This window comes from Schistocerca cancellata, chromosome 3 (assembly GCF_023864275.1).
Source record: "Schistocerca cancellata isolate TAMUIC-IGC-003103 chromosome 3, iqSchCanc2.1, whole genome shotgun sequence".
Lineage (NCBI taxonomy): Eukaryota > Metazoa > Arthropoda > Insecta > Orthoptera > Acrididae > Schistocerca > Schistocerca cancellata.
Genome location: NC_064628.1, coordinates 921,145,076 through 921,154,960, shown reverse-complemented (window position 1 = coordinate 921,154,960; position 9,885 = coordinate 921,145,076). Strand labels below are relative to the sequence as shown.

The following is a 9,885-nucleotide window of genomic DNA, read 5'->3' as shown; positions in this document are numbered from 1 at the left end:
GACATCACACACATCCATGCCCGAGGCAGGATTAGAATCTGCGACCGTAGCGGTCGCGCGGTTCCAGACTGAAGTGCCTAGAACCGCTAGAGAATGTGCAACATTTGAATCTAAGGTATCAACGGATGAAGGTGTATCGTGCAGCTGACTTCCAAGGCATATCAATAGAAGCGCTGCAGTAGGAGTACTTTTGACGTGGACGAATAACTATGATTAAGCTTCGTGAATGGCACTGTATGCTGACCAATTTCGCAACTATATTTCAGCAGTTTCAATAAAGCCTCAATTTGATATTAATCTACTGGTTTTTATGAAATATTGTTCCATTAATGACGCAATATTTTATCGAGTTTGTAGAGAAGCGCATGTCGTGCCGATAGCGCAGCGGTCTAATTCTGGAATTTTGTCGTAATGTGATAGGCAAACTTCCTCCAGTTTCCTATCGACCAAAACTAGGCAAAACAGAGCTGCCTGTCACAAAACTACGCAGACTTTCACTCTCCCCACGATTTACCCATACCGTTCAGCAGGCAGTTTCTATTTTCACACAAGTTTACATCAGTGAAACACCGCACAGTGAGATTCGTAGTTTCATAAATCTTCCTCTCAGCAATCCACTGGCTTACTACGGCGTTGAAACTCTACCCTGTGTGACAGCGCATTATTTGGGCAGGACGGTGAGCGTAACACTGGCCCGGAAAATACTTCGTTCACCTTAAAATAGCCATCCCAAAATACACTCCTGGAAATTGAAATAAGAACACCGTGAATTCATTGTCCCAGGAAGGGGAAACTTTATTGACACATTCCTGGGGTCAGATACATCACATGATCACACTGACAGAACCACAGGCACATAGACACAGGCAACAGAGCATGCACAATGTCGGCACTAGTACAGTGTATATCCACCTTTCGCAGCAATGCAGGCTGCTATTCTCCCATGGAGACGATCGTAGAGATGCTGGATGTAGTCCTGTGGAACGGCTTGCCATGCCATTTCCACCTGGCGCCTCAGTTGGACCAGCGTTCGTGCTGGACGTGCAGACCGCGTGAGACGACGCTTCATCCAGTCCCAAACATGCTCAATGGGGGACAGATCCGGAGATCTTGCTGGCCAGGGTAGTTGACTTACACCTTCTAGAGCACGTTGGGTGGCACGGGATACATGCGGACGTGCATTGTCCTGTTGGAACAGCAAGTTCCCTTGCCGGTCTAGGAATGGTAGAACGATGGGTTCGATGACGGTTTGGATGTACCGTGCACTATTCAGTGTCCCCTCGACGATCACCAGTGGTGTACGGCCAGTGTAGGAGATCGCTCCCCACACCATGATGCCGGGTGTTGGCCATGTGTGACTCGGTCGTATGCAGTCCTGATTGTGGCGCTCACCTGCACGGCGCCAAACACGCATACGACCATCATTGGCACCAAGGCAGAAGCGACTCTCATCGCTGAAGACTACACGTCTCCATTCGTCCCTCCATTCACGCCTGTCGCGACACCACTGGAGGCGGGCTGCACGATGTTGGGGCGTGAGCGGAAGACGGCCTAACGGTGTGCGGGACCGTAGTCCAGCTTCATGGAGACGGTTGCGAATGGTCCTCGCCGATACCCCAGGAGAAACAGTGTCCCTAATTTGCTGGGAAGTGGCGGTGCGGTCCCCTACGGCACTGCGTAGGATCCTATGGTCTTGGCGTGCATCCGTGCGTCGCTGCGGTCCGGTCCCAGGTCGACGGGCACGTGCACCTTCCGCCGACCACTGGCGACAACATCGATGTACTGTGGAGACCTCACGCCCCACGTGTTGAGCAATTCGGCGGTACCTCTACCCGGCCTCCCGCATGCCCACTATACGCCCTCGCTCAAAGTCCGTCAACTGCACATACGGTTCACGTCCACGCTGTCGCGGCATGCTACCAGTGTTAAAGACTGCGATGGAGCTCCGTATGCCACGGCAAACTGGCTGACACTGACGGCGGCGGTGCACAAATGCTGCGCAGCTAGCGCCATTCGACGGCCAACACCGCGGTTCCTGGTGTGTCCGCTGTGCCGTGCGTGTGATCATTGCTTGTACAGCCCTCTCGCAGTGTCCGGAGCAAGTATGGTGGGTCTGACACACCGGTGTCAATGTGTTCTTTTTTCCATTTCCAGGAGTGTATATTATCTTCCACGGGTGTGGATAATGTAATCAGGGATGCCTATACCATATTGCACGAAATATTTTCCGGGCAAGTCTTAACTTTGCCATCCTGTATACCAGTGCAAGAAAACCGCCGTCTAGAGTTGACCTCGGGTATCTGCAGGGTTCTATGGTCTGTATAACTTCCCTTGCTCTTTTTTTCACAGAGTACTGTTGACGAGCTTCACTCAGAAGTACTCATTGTGGATAGGATGAATCGTGCGCAACTACAGCGATGCGCATTACCAGCCGAATCATCAAAACTTTCTCTGAGTATTTATATAGCGTTTTAGAGTCTGCTTTGGTGTGAATGAGGAGTAACTGCGAATAACAGTGATATGTCTCCTTGGTGCTATCGGTTTTCATTTGGATTACGCTATGGTCCAAGGTGTACTTCTTCATATGTATGTAGTTTATTCCACAACGTAATCTTGCTCAGCTAACCCCAAGTGCCCAACTGTTGTAAACCCCGCGTGTGGGTACATATGGCGTGCGTATGCGTGGTTGCCCAAAGTTGTGTCCGCAATGGAAATATCACGCCTCGAAGTGAATTAAAAACGGCCCGGCCTTTGACAACCTACACTTGGAAGAATACATTAGATGAGATACACAGTCGTGATTAATTAATTAAGAGGTCTACAATGTTGAATTCGTATCCTACTAGAGTAAGTAGAACTAGATAACGTAAAATTATTTATTTTCAAACAACAATAACAAAAACGCAGATAATGTAGTTTGATTCTTACAAAGAAGAAGACAGAAACGAGGCACCATTAATACTGCTATTTATTTGAGCAAATAGCGCCGTAACCGGTTTCGAACCGACAAGTTCACCATCAGACGGCTGTTCACAAGATTTACAAGATGCACTTTACATAATCGTCAGTTTTAGAATTTTATACTTCCACTGTGGCGAAATATTCTTGGAGTGTTTCGATCGCACCAACACACCAAGAATATTTCGCCACAGTGGAAGAATAAAATTCTAAAACTGACGATTATGTAAAGTGCATCTTGTAAATCTTGTGAACAGCCGTCTGATGACGAATCTGTCAGTTCGAAATCGGTTACGGCGCTATTTACTGAAATAAATAGCAGTATTAATAGTGGCTCGTTTTTGTCTTCTTCTTTGTAAGAACCAACCTACATTAATTGTACACAGCCACGGTCTCACCATGTCAGTTTTAGACAATATAGCAGAACGCAGATATGTTTGAAATCAGTAGAGAATGTTAAATTCTACTCTTAATCTAACTTAAACAGAGGGAGAACATCTGCGGCTTCACTCAAAATCGCGGCCCCTGTTTATTACACGGTCATGCGAAGTTGTGATCACAGGTTTGCTTGAAACTCTGTACACCATTAGTCGGCCATTAAACCAACTTAACCTGCGAGCAGTAAGGTGCAGTACTCTGCCAATTTCGAGAAAATTGCAAGAGAAGTTTTACCCGTCTATTATGTAACTGAGGTATCTGAGCATGGTTGCCGTACGTTAGAGTTTATGGTGGTCAAGTGGTTAGCGTTCGAGTTTGTAAAACGGACGTGTATGAAGTGCATGACTCCCGCTGATACTCAACTTTCAGTCCATCCTTTCCTGATCAATAGACATGTTATTTAATTTATATCACATTTGAGAGGTAATAGAATTTATAAAATCACGTATATTTGCGTGACGTTTTAGTGAATTTCATGTTATTTGACTACGTGTTAATTTTAATTAAATTTAATTTTTAGAACAAACTTATTTATAACTATCGAAAGTAAATGAAGAAACACATAGACTTTTCCTGAAAATGTATGCCTGTCGTGATTTGCGAAATCCCTTATACCTGCAGTCTGTTAACGTACCGGAAGTACATTGCACGTCGACGCTTCGAGCTGCAGACTCAGAGGCAGGACCCATTTGGCAGTTAACCTGCGTAGCGGTGAGACGTTGCTAACGTAACAAGGACGAATAGTGCAGGTGCAATTTTTTTTTAAATCACAGAATTTACAATTGTACTAAAAAAAAGAAGGTTTGGGAGAGAGTCGAATCGCCGCCTCATAGATGTTCGTCTCTTTTTGTTCTTTATTGGTCTTTGTATTTGTTCGGGGAGCACATACCATGATGCTTGTTCAAGTTCATCGTTGATACATTCACTCAGTCATATATATAGAGGGCAGCTAATCCCTTGACCGCCGTGACCTCTAACGTCCGGCACCTAAGCACAGACACATCGGTTACGTAATAGGCCCGTAAAGCTTCTCTTGCGATTTTCTCGGAGTTGAAAGACTAGTACACCTTACTAATTGCACATTATGTTGTTTTAATGGCCGACTAAAGGAGTACAAAGTTCCAAGTAAATCCGGAATCCCAACGTCGTGGACTATCCTTGTAAGTTGACTGACGTGATTAGTCCTGTTAGACACAAGACCTGCGCCCTGACTAATACTGGCGGTAAAGAACACACACAACAAGTAAATGGTACTCAACACGTTTAGTGTGAGCCTTTCTGTGTCTGACGAGCCGTGGTGTGTACATCACCGATTTAAGTTCTGGCAGGACTGGTACTGAAGCGCCGATCTGCTCGGTGCCGTTGGTCTCTGTGCAGAGAATGTACATAAAAAGCACTCCGTCTTGAGGCCACAAGTGGCCCAAAGGGGACCATCCGACCGCCGTGTCATACCCAGCTGAGGATGCGGAGAGGAGGCGAGTGTGGTCAGCACACCGCTCTCCCAGTCGACATTATGGTGTTCTTTGACCGGAGCCGCTACTAATCGGTCGAGTAGCTCCTCAATTGGCGTCACGAGTCCGATAGCACCCCGAAATATGGCAACAGCGCATGACAGGCCGGATGGTCACCCATCCAAGTGCCGGCCACGCCCAACAGCGCTTAACTTCGGTGATCTGACGGGAACCGGTGTATCGACTGCGGCAAGGCCATTGCCTAAAGAATGTACATACCATGTCTATAAATTCTGTCTACACAGTGAACGTAACATACGCCGGCCGCGGTGGTCTAGCGGTTCTAGGCGCTCAGTCCGGAACCGCGCGACTGCTACGGTCGCAGGTTCGAATCTTGCCTCGGGCATGGATGTGTGTGATGTCCTTAGGTTAGTTAGGGTTAAGTAGTTCTAAGTTCTAGGGGACTGATGACCACAGATGTTAAGTCCCATAGTGCTCAGAGCCATTTGAACCATTTGAACGTAATATACCGTCCGCAAAACACCTAAAGATGAAACTACTTCAGTACAGCACAAAACACGGCTAAAGATTTATGGTTGCCCATAAGCCCACCGAGCGAGGTGGCGCAGTGATTAGCGCACTGGACTCGCATTCGGGAGGACGACGGTTCACTCCCGCGTCCGGCCATCCTGATTTAGGTTTCCCGTGATTTCCCTAAATCGCTTCAGGCAAATGCCGGGACGGTTCCTTTCACAGGGCACGGCCGACTTCCTTCGCCATCCTTCCCTCATCCGACGAGACCGATGACCTAGCTGTCTGGTCTCTTCCCCCAAATCAGTCCAATCCAATCTCATAAGCCAGATCGTACAGAAGCACTTCATTAAGGCTCAGACTTCACACAGAAGCAACGGAATCGTCCCTCTGGTCACTGAGAAACGATTTAAATAGCTCCTAGTGGCGAAATCGACACTCTGAAAATTGTAACAATGACACTCCCCGCCCGAAGTGTCCTCTTTCGATAGCTGCAGGAGAATCCCCTTGCACGACGTACGCCGATTCCCCGCAACACTCGCAGGGTCTGCGTGTGTGCTCCCTGCAACGGATCTCCAGCCAATTCCAGAGCAGTGCTTCCACTACACAGGTCATGAAATTGCCAGCCAATCGCCTGCAAGTTCGTATGAAACACTGATCTGGAACATCCTGCAACTGCTCTAACGACCAAGGACTCCACTAATCAAATTGACTTCTCTCCTTTTTGGTGGAAAACGTTGCTCGCGCCCTCCCGCGAGACAAAGTGCACAGGATCTGCTCGCGTCCACTTTTCTTGACCCCAGTATGTTCCTTCATACTGAAGAGGTGCGTGCCTCCTTCTCTTGTAAGATGTTGTCACTCTCCAACTCCGGCTCCTACCACCTGGCTGTTTCCACCGATTATTTCAGTGGCGGCAGTGTGCCTCACATCCGCTCACAGCTCTCGAAACGTGGGAGACTGCCAGCTGGGATGTTAGCCCACTGCTCCCACTCTGTTCTCTTGAGAGCAGTAAGACACCGCTGCCAGTCGAACATGACGTGGCTTTATTTCTAACCTTCCCTCTGGCAATCGTTGCTTTCACAGGAATGTGTAACGGTCGCCACTCTATGCTGTCAGCCTCAATTTCACATTAATTCCCAGGCATGCAACGCTGCAGAAAAATGTTAGTACATGATTCTACCCAGCATCAACCAAGGAAACCATCAGTTACCTGATCACCCACCGTAAATCATGATCTCTTATCGAATAAAATATCCGAATAAGTTGGTATAATATTACACGTATGGAGGAAAAATAGTGGCGACTTATACTAAATCTTCATAACCACATAACGTTCAACTGGTAATGCCATTAAACTGTTACCAAAGGTCGCAGAGTCTCGCCAACGTATGACAGACGGGCTTTTAAACAGCAGAAGTGTGTGAAAGCCTCCTACTTCTGTTTTCAGTTGAAGCTGAGTACATAAAAGGTGTAACTTCATTAATAAACCCTGAAATTATTCCCCTTTCTGCGTGATTTTGACCCAGAAACATCCAGTAAAGTTATCTGATCTCACTATAAATGAAACACTGAAAAGAAGGAACTACTATTCTTGCACAACGTAAAAAATAAACACAGGCTTCAGTCAGTATCTGAGTGAAGGGAAGAACATGATTTTAATGCATATGTGCATTCCCTTCACGCGTTTAAGCCAAGTATTGTGCACATTTATGCGATCGGGAATTCTCAGTAGCAGCCAGGCTACATATACATTTAACAATTAAGTGTCAGCAAGGAGCATTAGAGATGAAATCATAGAAGGCAATGTTGTGCAACCTTAGGAGGGACAGGACCCGACTATTCGGGAGTAGGATCTTACAATCTGAGGCAGTGTTCCGAGACAAACTTCCGTCACATCCGCATAGCAACAGCGATCTGAACGCCAATTGACAGAAAGTTTGGGTATATATATTACAAAAAGGTACGGCCAAACTTTCAGGAAGCATTCCTTACACACAAATAAAGAAAAGATGTTATGTGGACATGTGTCCGGAAACGCTTAATTTCCATGTTAGAGCTCATTTTAGTTTCATCCACGATCATTGGAGCACGTTATCATGATTTCATACGGGATACTCTATCTGTGCTGCTAGAACATGTGCCTTTACAAGTACGACACAACATGTGGTTCATGCACGATGAAGCTCCTGCACATTTCAGTCGAAGTGTTCGTACGCTTCTCAACAACAGATTCGGTGACCGATGGATTGGTAGAGGCGGACCAATTCCGTGGCCTCCACGCTCTCCTGACCTCAACCCTCTTGACTTTCATTTGTGGGGGCATTTGAAAGCTCTTGTCTACGCAACCCCGGTACGAAATGTAGAGACTCTTCGTACTCGTATTGTGGACGGCTGTGATACAATACGCCATTCTCCAGGGCTGCAACGGCGCATCAGGGATTCCATGCGACGGGGGGTGGATGCATGTATCCTCGCTAACGGAGGACATTTTGAACATTTCCTGTAGCAAAGTGTTTGAAGTCACGCTGGTACGTTGTGTTGCTGTGTGTTTCCATTCCATGATTAATGTGATTTGAAGAGAAGTAATAAAATGAGCTCTAACATGGAAAGTAAGCGTTTCCGGACACATGTTCACATAACATATTTTCTTTCTTTGTGTGTGAGGAATGTTTCCTGCGAGTTTGGCCGTGCCTTTTTGTAACACCCTATATACAGGGCTATTACAAATGATTGAAGCGATTTCATAAATTCACTGTAGCTCCATTCATTCACATATGGTCACGACACACTACAGATACGTAGAAAAACTCATAAAGTTTTGTTCGGCTGAAGCCGCACTTCAGGTTCCTGCCGTAAGAGCGTCGCGAGCGCAGTGAGACAAAATGGCGACAGGAGCCGAGAAAGTGTATGTCGTGCTTGAAATGCACTCACATCAGTCAGTCATAACAGTGCAACGACACTTCAGGACGAAGTTCAACAAAGAACCACCAACTGCTAACTCCATTCGACGATGGTATGCGCAGTTTAAAGCTTCTGGATGCCTCTGTAAGGGGAAATCAACGGGTCGACCTGCAGTGAGCGAAGAAATGGTTGAACGCGTGCGGGCAAGTTTCACGCGTAGCCCGCGGAAAATTGGCTCATGCCACAACTGGAGACCGACAGCGCCGACTTCATCTTTCAACAGGATGGTGCTCCACCGCACTTCCATCATTATGTTCCGCATTCCTTAAACAGGAGATTGGAAAACCGATGGATCGGTCGTGGTGGAGATCATGATCAGCAATTCATGTCATGGCCTCCACGCTCTCCCGACTTAACCCCATGCGATTTCTTCATGTGGGGTTATGTGAAAGGTTCAGTGTTTAAACCTCCTCTACCAAGAAACGTGCCAGAACTGCGAGCTCGCATCAACGATGCTTTCGAACTCATTGATGGGGACATGCTGCGCCGAGTGTGGGAGGAACTTGATTATCGGCTTGATGTCTGCCGAATCACTAAAGGGGCACATATCGAACATTTGTGAATACCTAAAAAAACTTTTTGAGTTTTTGTATGTGTGTGCAAAGCATTGTGAAAATATCTCAAATAATAAAGTTATTGTAGAGCTGTGAAATCGCTTCAATCATTTGTAATAGCCCTGTATATATATATATATATATATATATATATATATATATATGTGTGTGTGTGTGTGTGTGTGTGTGTGTGTGTGTGTGTGTGTGTGTGTGTGTGTAGGGACCGAGAGAAGTGTCCTTATTGGCTGAGGGAGAGAGGTGGGGTGGTCTCTCTTGTCCTTCGGGAAGACAGGGCGAGTCAGTCGCGAGGACTCACTCAAAACGCACGGTTGAGTAACCGGGGCGGCTCTAAAAGAACTGTCGTGAGTGCATATTTCAGATGTTAAGCAAGATGTTAAGGGGCTCCTGACAGGCTCAAAATCATGAAAAGTTCAATTTTTACTTTTTTGCGTTTTCTGAATCTGCAGACTATTACCTTTTAATAGATATATAATTTATTCAATTCCGAAGACTACAACTATTTTTAAATTTTTTTTGAAATGTGTTCTACATGGGCGTGACCCACTGTGGCGCTGTTAAACTGCTGTCAAATGGTGTTATTATTAACGTCCGTGTTCATCAGGTACATTTTAGTGATGTGAGATAAAGTATGTGTTGTGGCTAACCTATTTTCAGAGACTTAGCAGCACCTGAACTGTTGAAAAAGTGTATTCACGGAAAAACTCAAAACCCCAATGAAAGTGTAAATAGTGTTATATGGTCGAGAATCCCCAAGACTGTATTTGTTGGAATAGAAACACTTCACTTTGGTGTGTATGATGCTGTTGCGACTTTCAATGATGGCAACATTGTAAGGTGCAAGGTATTTAGAAATATGGGAATGAAGATAGGTTCTAACATGGTACGAGCGATGCTTGCTTTAGACAAGGAACGCCTTCGGGCTGCAGACAGGGCTGTAAAGAGTCTAGAAATACAAGCAAGAGTAAACAGGA

The 9,885-nt window shown here is 46.2% G+C and overlaps 1 pseudogene; it reads right to left on the bottom strand.

Moving 5' to 3' along the window:
• Nucleotides 1–4,992: 4,992 nt before the first annotated feature.
• On the bottom strand, nucleotides 4,993–5,110 carry LOC126177840 (5S ribosomal RNA; annotated as a pseudogene).
• Nucleotides 5,111–9,885: the final 4,775 nt, after the last annotated feature.